Below are 15,529 nucleotides of genomic sequence, written 5' to 3'. Positions count from 1 at the left end.
CAAGGGCAAGTTTTTAGAACAAGATTAATGGTAATGTATTCTTTACTGTACTAATTATTTTTCTGGGGGAGGGCGGACTGGGGATGGAACTCATGGCCTTGCGCTTACCAGGCAGGTGTTTATGCTGCTGAGCTAAATCCTCAGCCCTGTTGTATTAATTTTTTAAAAAGTTAAACATTTGTCACCCATCTCAATCATTCTTCATTTAAACATTCATTGTAATTTTATAGAAAAGTTCCAAAAATGCAAACTAAGAGTTTATACAAAATGGTTGTTTCTTATAGAGAAGAAGACAAGGGAAGACTTTATGGAAGATACCTGGATGACAAACAATTACAAGAAATAGAAGTATTGGGAGGAAAGAAAACAACATGAAATTAACAGCAATAAATATAAGGACAAAAATCACATAAAATGTTAATTTTACATTTAAAATACTGACATACCAATTCATGAATCTTTAGATGGCTGACATTTTCTAAATTTCTCTAATTAAGTAGGATGTATACATTATTTAAAGCAATCATAACTTACTAAACTTCATTTTGAACCTTCTGAATTGCCTAAATTGTTTCATCTTATCAGGCAACCCAATATATGCTTATACTATGAGGTTAAAACAATGAACTTGTCAAGGCAAATTATAAACAAGCAATATCCTCACTACTGAAGAGATTCTAAGCTGCAGTGTCAGTTTTTAGGAGTGTGCTTATATTCCCAATTTAATTAGGTCACACTTTCAACATCATCACATTAATTTCAATGTAATGCTCTATCACATTGCTACTTTTAAAATGACACATTTAGATTGTAAATATGAAGAAAAAACACTGCTTCTATTTTGACAACTCATAAATATTGAACTTTAAGTTCAATATTTAGAACAATATTGAATAGCACATTCAATATTTGCAGTAATATTGAGAACAGAGATGATGACCGTGTTTAAAATTCTAAATCTTTGAATTCATAGAACTTTTAAAATATTTCAAGAACACTAGGTTCTTATTAAGAACATAATCAAGTGTCAGATGGAACATGAAATTCAGGTGCCTATTAGTTACAAAATAGCTTTTTAAAACAAAAAATTAATGTAGTAATTTTGGTTAAAACTTTCCATCAGAATTGAGACATGTCTTGTATTATCGGGCGAGGTGTTATACAAATTACAAAACTTTTCTCTGTTTTTAAATATACGTGCTGAAATACATTTTTAAAATTGTGATAACTTCAGATAATATACAATTCATCTATTTAGCCATTTACGGTGATTTAATGGCTCTTAGTAAACCCATAGTTGTATAGCTCTTATCCTTATCTGTCTCCAGAACATTTTCATCACCCCCAAAGAAAACCCTGAGCACATAATGCAGCCATTTTTTTCTCTCTTCCTTCCTAGTCTCTCAAAACCATTACAAATTTGTTTCAAATACAGAGCAAGTAAGAATATTTATAAAGAACAAATGACTAAATCCTTCATTATATCAACTGTTTTCTGTTTTCCATAAAGTACATAGGGCTCTTTATGCAGTGTTAATAAGGTTAACAACTATAAGTTTTTCTCAATTTTTCCAATGTATAAATCCAAAAATAATAAAATATCCATTTTGTTCATTATTGACATCAGAACTTGATCATATAGAAGTGCAAAACAAAACTGAAAAATGGAGATCTACATCGTGTTCATGGCAAAGTATTCTAATAGCACTGTTACATAAAATTTCCATTAATTAGTCTACATATTCACTGGCATTTCTTTAAAACATTTCAGTTGCTTTTCCCATGGAATTAACAATATGAAAATCTCACTGATAAGATCCAAGAGTAAAAATCAGCCAAACCGTATGAAAAGAGGAAAGGTATGACTGCCTTTCTAAAACTAACTAATGATATCTTCAAGTCATTATCAACAAAGCACTGTGTTATTACAACTCAGAAAGACTGAACTCAGTGAACAGGCAAGAAACACACCCACACATCTGTATCAAAACTATGAGGAAAGGATGGACTAGTTTTCCAAATGGAGAAAGGGGGATTAATAATTCATATTATATAAAATATATAGGTGATATCAAAACATTTTTAAAAACAATATTTCATAAGAAAACTATAAAAAGGTACTCTTATGATATCAAGATTACAAAAATAGCTAGTTATAAAATACATAGACCAAAACCAAAATACCAGTAAATTTAGCTATATTAAAATTTTCATTTTAAATTTTATTACAAATCTTATATACACATTCACACACACACACACACACACACACACACACACACACACACACACTAAAACTCCAGGCTAGAAATCAGAAAACATCTTGAATGGATATAATCACAAAAGAATTAAATTGAGGCATCAGTAGAAAAAAACAAAAATAAAATGGCCCAGTAGAAAAATGGGTGAAAATATGTACACAGGCACGGGACAAAAAGGGACCCTGGAACATGCAGAGATCAAATGGAAAAGTGCTTTAGCCACCAATAATTGGAGAAATTAAATTAAAACAATGAAGATGTGATATTTTCATACCCACTAGAGTAGTGAACATTTTTCATTTGCTGAGGTAGCTGTTTGATGAGGACGTGGAAACGGGAATTCTCATCCATTGCTGAGAAGTTTTAATACAGATTCTGAAAGCTCTTCAGAGTTGATGAGATGCTTACTTTCCAATATGGAGATTCCATTGTTAGGTCAATATTCCACAGAGACAGCAGGATAACGTATATAAGTTTAATAAAGAAAAATCATGAAACAACCAAAAGAAACCAACAATTAACTAATTCATTATATACTCAGAGACTGGAATACAATACAGAGGCTAACAAAGCAAGCATTTGATCTTCAACTTTCATTGTAGTTATACCTCTAAAATAATGCTGAGTGATTAATTATGTTTATAGGATAAGTAAACATTGAACAGACATTAAGTAAATATCGCTATGTGTTTCTTAGGGACACTAATACATGTAAGCATACCTACCTATGCAGATAGGAATCATTCCAACGTCAGAAAGAGAAGGCATAGAATTTGCATCTATTAAGTGCAGGCTAGAGTAGCTACTAACCACCATACAGTATAGGACTGCCCCCACAAGAACCAGTAGCTGGCACCAATGTCAGTGGTACTCAGCTCAAGAAATCTAGCTCTAAAAAGGAGCAAAGAAAACAAATGCCAGCTGAACAACACAGGGCATAGTGGCACCCATCTGTAAACCAAGTACACTTGTGTCTGAAGCAGAAGATTAAAAGTTTCAGGTCAGCAAGAGCAATTTAGAGACTGGAGATGTAATCCAGTGGCATAGTATGTGCAAGGTGTCCTGTGTCTAGAACCCCAGGATTGAAAAAATAAAAGATTCCAGTTGGTGATGATCTATAATTTTTTCTTTTAAAAAGATGGTCTTAAGCATAATGGAAATATGGAATTATGCCACATAGAATTATGTCAAATTTTATGGTGTTTGTTATATTATTTCCTGCACATTTTACATGTTTAAAATATCTAATAATTGTTCTACAAATAAACAGCTATTTTATAAATCTGATGGAGGTTACATAATTCTTTTGTTGGCATGTTTCTGGAAAAGTATTTTTGTAAAAACTAAACTCTGAAACTCATCATCAAATCTTATTTGCATTTTTTCAGCTGTCAGTTCTATATAGAGTTACAAAAGGAAGGCCATGTGAAGAAACCCTGAATTTATCACTCATCACAGATTTTATTCCATCACCACCTTTCAGGCAAGAACATTCTCAAACCACCATAGATAAAGTTAATTTCTTTTGTTCCTCCTTTTACAGCACACAGTAATAATGTCTGGCAGTTTTCTGAAGAAGCTGATGGTAACAGAGTAGATCAGCCCCACACACACCACTACACTTGCTTAACTAGATGAATTCTGATGTGAATTTCCCCCAGCCTTGTGAATTTTGGGAGTTTCTTCAAACTGCTTGAGATCAACTAGTGCAAGAGTTTCTATTTTCATTTACAGAAATTCCTTAGGCCTAGAGTCTGACACAGTTTTTCTGCGAAGGACCAGATATTAAACATTTTAGGATTTGCGGACCCTGTGGTCTAACAATTACTCAGTTCTGTCAAGGTAATGGGGAAACAGCCACAAACAATACATAAAACAGTGAGTGTGGCCAAGTTGTGATAAAATTTTAGTTACAAAAACAGACAGGAGCGCCATTTGGCTCCAGACCACAATTTGTAAATATCTGAAGGATCTGCAAAAATTATATTGTTTTAAGTACTATCTTAAATTTAAAGCATATTCTCAAATCTTTTTCTGCGACTGTAATTTTGCATATGTTTTAATCAGCACAGAAATTTTATACAATTTAAAATAAATTCACACAAATGAAAAACTCAGTAAATGATGAAAATGTTCCTTTTTAGATTTATAACATACTAAACTTCTTTCTGGAAGAGTGTTATATGATCTTACTTACTAAATTACTAATTATAATCGGTTCCATTTGTTTAAATTATGCTATGAAAGATTCTCTGTAGCAAAATAAATACACATATCTTATCTTCAATTCAACCAAAGGGCTGGAATGACAAGGACAGTGAAATTACACTCTCAGTACAAATAATAGCTTCCTATTAGGTTTACTATTTCACCTGAATAATTCCTTATAATCATGAATAATGATGTTATTCAACAACCTAATGATATCATGGTGTGTAGCTTCAATCCATCCATCTTTGTCAAGAAGGTCAAATATTTGCATTCCATTGAACTAGACAAAGTTGAACAAATAGTTAAACAATATCATGACCTTAATTACTCTTCCAAATCAAATCAGCAAGTTCCATTTAACTAGATTTTAGGCCCTATGATGCACAAATCTACTTCAAAGATATTTACACATTTTTAAACAAAGTTAAATCTCAACTGAAAGAAAAAGTCATTAAACTCAAAGGCAAAGACCTTAAATTGTCTACAGATATTCTTAATTGGTTTCAGATAGAAAAGTAGCAGGTTTATGAATAATAAAACCTTCCAAGCACTTTCACAGAGCGCAGAGATCTGAAATAGTTCCTAGGAGATCCTAAAATTGACATTTGAGAGGTAAGAGTAAAGAAATAGCATGATAGGTGTGAACTATAGTGCCAATAAAGAAATGCTTCACTGGGGCTGGGGTACAGCTCAGCAGTACAGCACCTGCACCTGCCTAGAAAGGTCATGGGCCGACTTCTGGTAGCAAAAAAAAAAAAAAAAAAAAAAAAAAAAAAAAAACCTTTATAGTGCTTGCCTTGTTCAAAGACTCCATGAATGACTCTGGAAATCAATGTCCAGGAGCTAAAATGAATGGAAACATTCTGGCTTGGTTTTTTTTTTTTTTTAGAGGGTCTTTGGGGCTGGAGGATGTGCAGAGGTATGGAAACACCAACATGACCTTGCAGCAAAGCAACTTTTACATTTTCAAAGTCATTTCCTAGTTTCCTTCTTGTCGTCCTGCTTCTCTTTCTTAAATCTCACCAAGGTTTCTCACTGCACTAAGAGAACCTTGTGAATCAGGCTTCAGACATGTTTCTGATTCATTATGACACATAACCCCCACAGGCTTTCTGATTATTTTTAACATCATCGCACATGGAAATTTGTTTCTGCCTGAACTGTCATTCTTGTTTCCCTCTGTCTGAAGTCCTCTGCCCACTGTCTTTCACTGGACTGGTCCTCCCCAGCACTGAGTGCTCAGTTCATGGCTCACCAGCAGACAAGACTTTCCACTCCTCTGCTTTAAGTAGCCCCTCCCTCTCAATCCTACTCCTAACTCCTCATTTTATTGTGTTCAGAATCTAAAATCATACTGTTCATGATTTACAGGTTAATATCTCAATATTTAATCTTTTGTTATTAACTCCTCTACACAAAAATGAAAGGACAAACATTTTCTGACTCTCCATCCACTCCTGAATGTCTAGGAGCATGTACATAATTAAATGATAAAACATTCATACATAAGACAGAATTATGTTTCTAATTATATATCAGCAAGCTATGACCCTAGAGTCAAACCAGGGTGACACTAGTTTTTGTAAATAGTTTTATGAGAGCACAAGAATGCCCCTTCACTCACCTATTGCTGACTGCTGCTTTCACACACCTGCAACATAGTTGAGTAGTGGCAACTGAGACCAAGTGACCTAGAAAATATTTACTAACCTTTCATGGAGAATGTTTACCAACTTAATAATAAAAGCTTGACAATTTAATAATAAAATTATTACAATACTACCCTTGTCTTTAGAGGAGTCATGGGCCTTTGTGAGCTTTTATTTAAATATTCTGAGTCAAATACTTTTTCCCCAAAGGAAAGCTCTGAGGGTCACCTAGGAAGACCTGTACTGATGCTACATCCATAATGTCAAATGGCTAAACCTTAGTAAGTTGTGTCCCATAGCAGTGAGCAGGGGAGAAAAATGAAGAGAAGATGATCTGGAGCTGGAGCGGCACTTGGAACTGTAGCTATTTAAGTTAGACATGAATTAGTTAATTACAGTAAAATCTCAGTCTCTCAGACATACCTAACCTACAGAAGTACCCACTTGCCACATGTAGCTCTTGTTCTGGACAAAGCAGATTTATAAAGCTTTTCCACCATCACAGAAAGTTTCAGTAGACAGCACTGATCTGGAAGGTTAAAGTTACACTGGACATTTTTGGTGAACACAGGGTAGAATGAAGGCTTGAAGGCTGCACAAGGAACCAGTGATCGTGAGGACCAATTCCTGTGGAAACTATTCCTGTGAAACACAAAGCAAAATGGAACTATATGGAGAGGAAAAGAAGTATTCTAAAATACACTGCATCCTGCTTTGTATAGAAAGATGCAAGAGGACATAGCCATGCCTATTTGGCCATCAGCATAACTTTGTAATTAAGAGGAGAGATTTCCTAAGATCAGGCTGCTGAGATCACAAACAGGGTCTGCTTCAAGCAAACAATATAGTATCTGAACTAGTTTTCTTATTAATAAGAAGGTAATCACAACTAAAGGGTGTTTGTGACAAGTAGATAAATTTTGGAGCTAAATTTTGTAGCTCAAAAGAAATATCCTTTAAATCTTCATCACCTAATAAGAGCTATGATTGATATTTTTATTTGTTAGTTATCTGAATACATGAAGCATTAACACAGGTCCTGACCCCTTTTGTTAAATACTGTACAGTATGAATTTTTTATACCATCCTCAACAGGAAGTTCAGGGGTCGCATGTAGCAATAATACGTAACACTTAAAATTTTTAAAGAGAACTAGATTCTCTCAACCCATTATGAAAAATAAGCTCATCCCGGAGATATCTTTTCTCATCATACTTTTCAAGGGATGATTTTAAAAATATGATTCAAGCAGGCAAACATCAATATACATTTAACATTTGTTAATGTTAATAACTTCTTGAGATATCCATTATCTGAGTTACGAAAATTCATAGACACAAAATCTAAATAATACTCCAAGTAACAATCTTCCAGAATTGCGGTACTATCCTATAATACTTGGTTCTATAGATATTTCTTTTCTATGTAATTAAGTCCAAACTAACCCACATTCACCAGCTCCCAATCATGGTTAAATAATTACTATTTCTTTAAATCTTGACTGTCTAGGATCTTGCCTTTCAAAACTTGTACATTGATGTGAATCACAGGTACTGTAGAGCTTTCTATTGTTGTGGTTGTTTTTGTTGTTGTTTTAAATTTCAACTCCTAAATCCTAAACTCAGTTTTGTAATTCAGTCCCCAGCCTTAAGGAGTTAGGATACAATCAAGGAATTAGCATTTTAATTAATACTTCAAATCACTTTTAGTCCACTAGAGATCTGTTATTTCACAGCAAGATTTCAGATAACCACAATAAGAAGTATCAAAAACCCACATACTTCTGGAACCACTGCTTCCTATTTTGAAAAGTTTATAAACATAATATATCCTTTACTCGAGATTATTAGTATGAATAAATACTATGTACACACTCAAGCAGTCCTTCCAGAAGTGAAGTATTCAAAGAAAACTTGAAACATGACATTTTTGCTATCAAGGAGCTTCTTGGATAAGGCATATTCACACATGTGATAGAAGCAAACATTATGATGATGATATGCAAGTGGCAACTCAGTGAATGGACTCATAGTAAGGCTTCAGAGAAAGAAGCGAGGCTAGGCTGCCAGCTGTGTGAAAAATGACCTTCTCTGGACTCAGCAGCAGAGCCCTGCAGGAAAAGTGATAGCAGCTGATATACTCTCAGTTGTCTTTGAATGTTTTCTTCTTGTGGTTAATATCTTGGAGCTTGGATCTTAGAACACAAGAAGAATAAAGCAACAAATACAGCTTTCTCAGTTACTAAACCAAGCAGCTTGGGAAAGATTACTGAAGATTCTCGGGGTGGGCAAAAGTAGTTGCATCTCAGTCGTCCCACAAAAAGGAAAAGCTGGGCCACCATGGAGCTAAGACGCAACCTCTGTCTCTCAGGAGTTATCCTGGATGACCTCACAGAGCAAGGCAGTCTGACCTTCCCATGGGATATGCAGTAACAATCCTTGGCAGGTCTCCTCATCCAACATCCATCATCCAGAAGTTACTTTCCTGTGAATCTTAACCCTCCAAGGATCCTGTAGTGTTCTGGAGAGCAGAGGATGTTATCTTATATCTCAGGTTCTCAGGGGAGTCATGCATTGGAGAATGTGTTGTTTGATCACTTAAGAATTCCTTATTTAGTATCTGCTTTGTACCAAATTACGTTAGAAAAAACAGAACAAAGTACCAGATCTTGAACTCAGTGGTAGAGGCACACAATTTCTAGTCATGAAAGCTGAAAATAGTCCTGTGACCACTGTGAAAGCTGCTGGATTATGCATTTCAATTTAGTGAATTCTATATATGAATTGAAGTAAAATTGTTATAAAAACATATAACAAATCCTTAAATATCCAGTGAGGTAAAATTTTAGGAAAAAACACACACTGTTTAGCTTTTCCAATTCAGACTGTGATTGTGAGATACACATAATAATAATTGTATGTTAACTAAATATGAAGAAAAGTATAGTGTTTCCAAAAAACCACAAAATAAAAAACTAAATATATACTACATAGGGTAAGTACAAAGGTAATGGAATTGGAAAATTGTTGTCGGCCTTTAGTGCGCTCTTAGTGTTGTGGCATTGATTAATTTATTTGATGCTCAGTTTCCTCACTAAAAAGAAATGGAGTAAATTTCACTTTTAAAACATTCAATAATACCTTTCTTGTAATTGAATAAATATTAATTTACATGCTATCACTTCCACTAATAAATTAGCATATACTGGAAATATTATTATTCAATATATACAACAGTAAGGATGTATCATATTTCTAGTACATATCATATTTCTAGTACAAAACATAATAGTGAAAATTCTGAAAGTAAATATTCAAAACCAGGTGAAGTAAGTAAATTATGGAAAATAAAATCAATAGCATATTATAGAACCACTGTAAATAAAGTTAACATACATTGTTTTAATGATAAAAACTTTTAGGAAAATAAAATGAAAAGAACAGGCTATACTATGAATGATAGCAAGCCTAGTTTTATTTAAAAGTATTTAGGAGAAAATTAAAAAAACAAAATTTTTGATTAACAAGTTTATATCTAGATTATAGGATTATAAGACACTTTTACTTTACTTGTTTATACTTTTATGAGTGAAATAAATTAACAGCATTAAAATTTGCTCATTTTATTCAGACAAATACATGAAGTATCCATTTGAAAGAAAAGGAAAATAAAACTCATTTTATGTGGAGCCAAACATAAAAGTGAGGCTAATTTTACCACAGAAATAAAGAACTTCATGGCACAAATGGTCAGAAAAAACTCTGAACGTATTCTCCAAACATAAGCATAACTGCTATTTAACCAAGTTCATAGCCACTCATATCAATTATACTTTAAATATTTTGGGTTCAGTGAAGCTGCTGTGTAGTCTGAAGTTCTTTCTTTCCTAAAACAAATGTTTCACATCACAGCCATTTCTTAATTACAGCATAATTGTATAACATAGTTAATAAAAGACCTGCCAGATAGAATATATTGATCTGAGGTGGCTCATGAAGCCCCCAGCGCTTCCGTGACAGCCCATCCACAACTTTGGATAAGAAAGTGATCCACAAAATAATGAAGAAAATTGTTGCAAAAGACAATATGCTTTAGAAGTTTTTTTAAAAAAATAATACCTGCAAAGTATGAAATGGTTCCCTATTAGCTACACAGCTACCTAGTCTTTCTTCCTTACAATAAGCCCACCTGTGGAAATCAATTTAAGTAGTGATTTAACTTACAATTACTTTTCCAAGTTTGATGAAAAGGAGCAGCTATATTTTGACAATAAACTGGAAATATGAACTCTGATCTGTGAGTTCAGGGTAGAAATCAAAGTGCTATATATCAGAATGATATCATTAGGATGAATCGAAAGGTCCCAGTAGGGTAAGGAGAACTATCTTGCTTCTCCCAGAAGGGTTTTCAGTTCTACTAAACCTTGGGCATTTGTAAAATCTATTTTTTCTATATATATTTAGATCATGAAGTATAAAACCAGAAAAAAATACATAAATAATAGACAGAAATCCACCGAGACCCTCTTTCCTTCCTTCAAATCAATCAGTCAATCAATCATCAGTCAAGAACCATGCCAAATCAGGCAAATAAATAAGACCAATTCCAGGCCTGTGATGGGGTGCGTGGTTAAGGAAATTATACTTGCAATTAGGGTGGTCTCATTCACATGGAGATCCTACTACTTGCTAGGTGGGTAAATTTGTACAGGTTATTTCCCCAACCCTAGTTTTCCTCTGCTATATCTTAAAGTGAGGTTAACTAAGTATGTCAAAACTCATTAAGTGGTAACTGCTATTACTAAATAAAAAATCTGAAGTAAAGATATCAATTAATAAATGGTATTTACCAGCAATGAAACGTTTCCTAACCCCCATTTTGAGACTCCTTATTATGGAGTTGCAACAAAATTCTTTCAAGTGTTTATTTCAAGTCTACTTTATCTCTTCTAATTTCAGTAATCATACAATGGTTCTGGAAGACATTATTTGATTTCCTTTTTTTTATAGTTACTTTTCCTGTGATAAATCTCAGACAACAGCCAAAATCTCCTGCTGATTGCTAAGATTGAGACATTGATAGACTACCCGATTCTGCAGCCAATGGGCTTCATTGCATTTCACTGGCCCCCTGTCAACCAGTGGGCAAAGGGCTCTTTTCAAATTATTGAAACTTCTGTATCATTATCGTTCTCTAATGTTAAGAAGCTTAACTTGGTGACATTAACCTCACAAGCAGCAAACATGACCTCCTCGTGCCAAATCTCCCCAGCTTTTAAAGAAGAGACATTAGGTACTTTGTTAAAATCAGGTATGATTACTTCTCATTTTCAGGCAACTTTCAAACAGGACTAATTTTATCATTAGTCTGATTTTCCTCCAATTAATCAACAAAGCCATGAATGAAAGTGAAAGCCTGAAAGTGGTTTCTGATGGCAGTAACTTTCACAGAAAACACAATTGTGTTTATGTATTATTTTACAGCTTCTTTTATATCTTAATTATTAACGAAATACTAAGTATTTGTTAAATGGCTCATATGAATGATGTCTATTTTTTAAATGGTGGTTTTTGAGGATGATGAGTGGTAGGAAGATACAGATGGATTTCATACAACATGTGCTGACAAATGAAAAGCTCCTTTTACTTAGTAAGTTTCAAATTTTCACAACTGGCCACCTTAGAGAAAGTATATTATCTGTCTATAGGGATTTTGGTAACTTTATGATTCTACAGTCAGTATCAGAAGCAGATATTTCTTTGCCTGCAAATCTTGGATAAGGATAGTATGTAACAGAGTTCCCTTTGTAAATATTGAGTTATTTTCTTCTCCTCTCATACTGTGAGAGTATAGGTCTCTACTGATACTAGAATGGCCATGTGGCTTGATTCAGCCAATGGAATATGAGCTTTATGACACATAGATCTTCCAATAAAAAGCCTTAAAGCAATATGGTCTAGCTTGGCCTCTTAAGCTCCTTTCGCCACCATCATAACGCTATGTTCCTCATATTGGCTGTTTCTTCAGTTTAGCAGATGCAAACCAAGCTGAGCCCAGCAAACCTGGCAAAGCCAAAGCTGACCTAAGACCTGTGAACAAGAAAGGTAAGATATTAATGTGGCAAACCACCAAGATTTTAGGGTTGCTTTTTACTCATAAAAGCTGATTGAGACGGTATTCCTAAATCTTAATCATTGAGTAGTTACTATATGTAAAACATTGTGCTGAAATTACCATAGGTGACAAATACAGGAGATATAACCCTTTGCTCTCAGTCTAGAGGATGCAGATGGAAACTTCATGATCATTCTAGCATGTATATTATCACAAGTCATCTTTTCAGGAAAGTTGTAATAAAAATGTAACTTTATAGACACTACAAAACACTAAAAGATTAATACCCTACCTTTTGAGTTAGCCCAAATTCTATGAGATTTGGATAATATGATTTTTGTTTCTTGGATATCTTGAAAGTTCAAAGATTAGTTTTAATAATCATTGGACTAAAGGCTTATAACATTATGATTTGCTTCTGAAATATACAATAAGTCAAAGTTATCATATCAAAATGATGTATTTTTTTAAATCATAATTCCATTCATACTTGACTCCTGAGATAGATACAAATCATGATAATATGAATATATGCCCATTTGCATACAAAATAATCTTTCTGCTCCTTGACTCACCCACAGAGTAGACCTCTGTCCATCCACTAATCAGTTAATTCATTCCCACTATTTTTCTTTTTGAAGTATGATGGATTTGATCAAAGACCATCATACTGAGCTTCACCCTCAGGATTTCTGATATGGAATCTTGCTAGGTCACCAAATTGCCCAAGCTGAGGTTGAACTTGATGTCCTCCTACCTTAGGCCCCCATAGTGCTGGGTCTACCAAGCTAAGCTCCCACTTCTTTTAAAATACCATTTTCTTTCCCAGCAAGAAACAGCCCCATAGGTTATCAAAATACTTCTCCTGCCCCTTGCAACATACTCAGGACAGGCCACATGGGCAGTTCCAAGAAACACAAGGACATGGATGGCTGGAGTTACATTATTTCATGGTGGCATTCTGAGGAGATTTTTTTTTCTGTAATCAGGATGCGCAAAGTTGCTCTAATTATTTCTAGGAACTGTTATTCTTCAGATTTGCTTTTGATTCTATAAAGTGTTTCCCATGGCTTTCCAATTCATTACATTGACATAAGAAGCTTATCCTCAGGTTGGATAACTAAATTGCTCACAATCACACAGCTAACAAATGCTAAACTGGGACTCATATCTCCAGTAGTCTGAACTCACATCCAAGATCTTAAAACATTCACTATACTGGCTCTTACAATCTTATCTCATATGAAATTTGCACAAAGTCTAGTAACATGTGCTCATTGTCCAAATGCACCCTTGAGAACTTAAAATGAAATGCAAATTACAACTGCTGTTTTGCTATTTGCAAGTGACAGGTGACTTAGCCTATCCAGTTTAGTGCTTATTTATATGTACATAGTTTTTTCTGATGATTTTTCTAACAGCAGCTACAGTACTAATCCAGAATGATCTTCATCTACTGTTGACACTGACCTGTTTTATTTTCAGATAAAATTGTTCACTGAATCTCTTATTTAACATTATGAATATGATCTACCTTTCTAAAGAATAGAAGATACTTTTTTTCATTCTCTTACTGTTTCTTCTTCTCACATATACCTGAGTAAGAAGCTGTGTTACCAACTCAACCCTTACCAGTATTATCATTCATGGAGATGTAAGTAAGTAAGACACAGCTCTCTTAGACCAACCTCAGGCTACAGTTTGGTGATAAGGACCACAAGGAGTATTCTCTTAGAGTCTCCAGTTACTTGGTTCTTTTTAGGTTTGGATCCTAACAGTGACTAAAAGTATAGTTTCAGCAGGAAAACATTACAAAACCCATGAAGCCAAGACTGGAAATGAAGAATGCAGGAAACTGAGGGTAGCACAAGGAATAAGATTCCTGAGCCCATCATGTTGGGTAATAGGGAAGACTGGGACAGTATTGAAAGCCAAGCGCAGATTAGCCAGGATTTATAGGCAATGTCTACAATTAATTCAAAATTTCACATATGCTCAATACCTAAAAAGGGCAATGTTTGAGTTGCTAATCAGGGATATAGTTCAGCAGGACAGCACCTGCCTGGTAAATGCAATATCAAGAGTTCAATTACCTGTATGAAAAATAAAAAAATAAAAAATAAGAGATGAGTTTCTACAAGAGTTTAGTTAAAATAAACTTGGTTCATTTTTGTTCCCCTTACAGAAACTTCAGGACTCTTGAGACAAGATTATCTCTTCTACATAAGCTCTTTATTCCTTGAATTTGTGAGGAGTGTTTGTTCAAAATAAAAATGACAGTTTATCACCCTTTTACTCTCTCAGTTTTTGTAAAGCCAGTCAACTATCTACCTTACCATTGGAATAAGTACTAATGAATTAGATTGGGAAGAATTTCAGTAGAAAAAGATGTCTCATGGAAATAGTATAGAAAATTTTCTAACATAGGGAGATGTGGGTATAAATTTTTATTATTTACTAATTGAAGGGCTTTGGGCAATAATGTTGGCTTTCTAAGTCTGTCTTTTTTTTCATAATATGAATAGTAAAGCCTATTTTGTAGGTTAAGAAATCAAAAATTAAGTTGAAAGTTTGAGCATTAATGTCTGATGTATATGAATAATGAATATAGTGGCATTACTAAAAATCCATAACTCGGCATTGTGATGCTTACCTGTTTTCCCAACAACATCTTGCAACTCAGGTAAATGCTGTACCAATCAGTATTAAAATAAACCCCAGAGGGAAGTAATACCAGGAAATATGATATGTGTATGACCTAACTGAATAGTAAGGAAACAATTAGAAGGATCAAAAAAGTTTAGTCTGGCCTGGAATAGCTGGCCTGGGATCTTCAGTTGGCTTAATGTCATGAAAGACCAAGATAGGTAGGGAATTGTTATAGATTTAAAAGATTTTTAAAAAAAATTAAGAAACAGTCTCACAATGCAGTTCAGGTTGTCCTTGAACTTACTATGTTTCCCAGATTGGCCCCAAATTCACAACTATCCTCTTGCTACAGTTTCTTGAGTACTGGAATTATAGGCATGTACCTCAGTAACCAATTGAGTTTCCTAAGAATCTCATTCAAATATTGTCACTGAGGAAAGAATCCAATTAAAGAAATTTGGGCATGGAAAATATGGTATTGGTCAATAGATTTGGATTTTTGTTGGATGCAATCAATGAGATATTGTTATGTGCAAGGTGCCTTTATTCTTGGGGTGGGGGCATGTTGAGCCATCCAGGAGTCCTATGATCTCTGATCATAGCTCTGATGTAGCTGACTACAGCTAGATGGTTTGGAAAAGCGAA

The 15,529-nt window shown here is 34.2% G+C and overlaps 1 protein-coding gene and 1 long non-coding RNA gene across 17 annotated transcripts in view; both read right to left on the bottom strand.

The window, feature by feature from the left end:
- Positions 1-9,334, bottom strand: part of LOC134477864 (uncharacterized) — a 39,756-nt gene extending 30,422 nt beyond the window's left edge. Inside the window, exon 1 of the long non-coding RNA XR_010050109.1 lies at positions 2,536-9,334. This is a non-coding gene — a long non-coding RNA (uncharacterized LOC134477864). The remainder of the gene's footprint in view (positions 1-2,535) is intronic.
- Fhit (fragile histidine triad diadenosine triphosphatase) overlaps positions 1-15,529 on the bottom strand; it is a 1,402,288-nt gene that overhangs the window by 674,929 nt on the left and 711,830 nt on the right. The window lies entirely within an intron of this gene.

This window comes from Cavia porcellus, unplaced genomic scaffold (genome assembly GCF_034190915.1).
Source record: "Cavia porcellus strain 051 isolate PalLab524CR breed Dunkin Hartley unplaced genomic scaffold, mCavPor4.1 scaffold_10, whole genome shotgun sequence".
NCBI lineage: Eukaryota > Metazoa > Chordata > Mammalia > Rodentia > Caviidae > Cavia > Cavia porcellus.
Note: the sequence above shows the minus strand (reverse complement) of the source record. Positions and strands in the feature narration are given on the sequence as shown.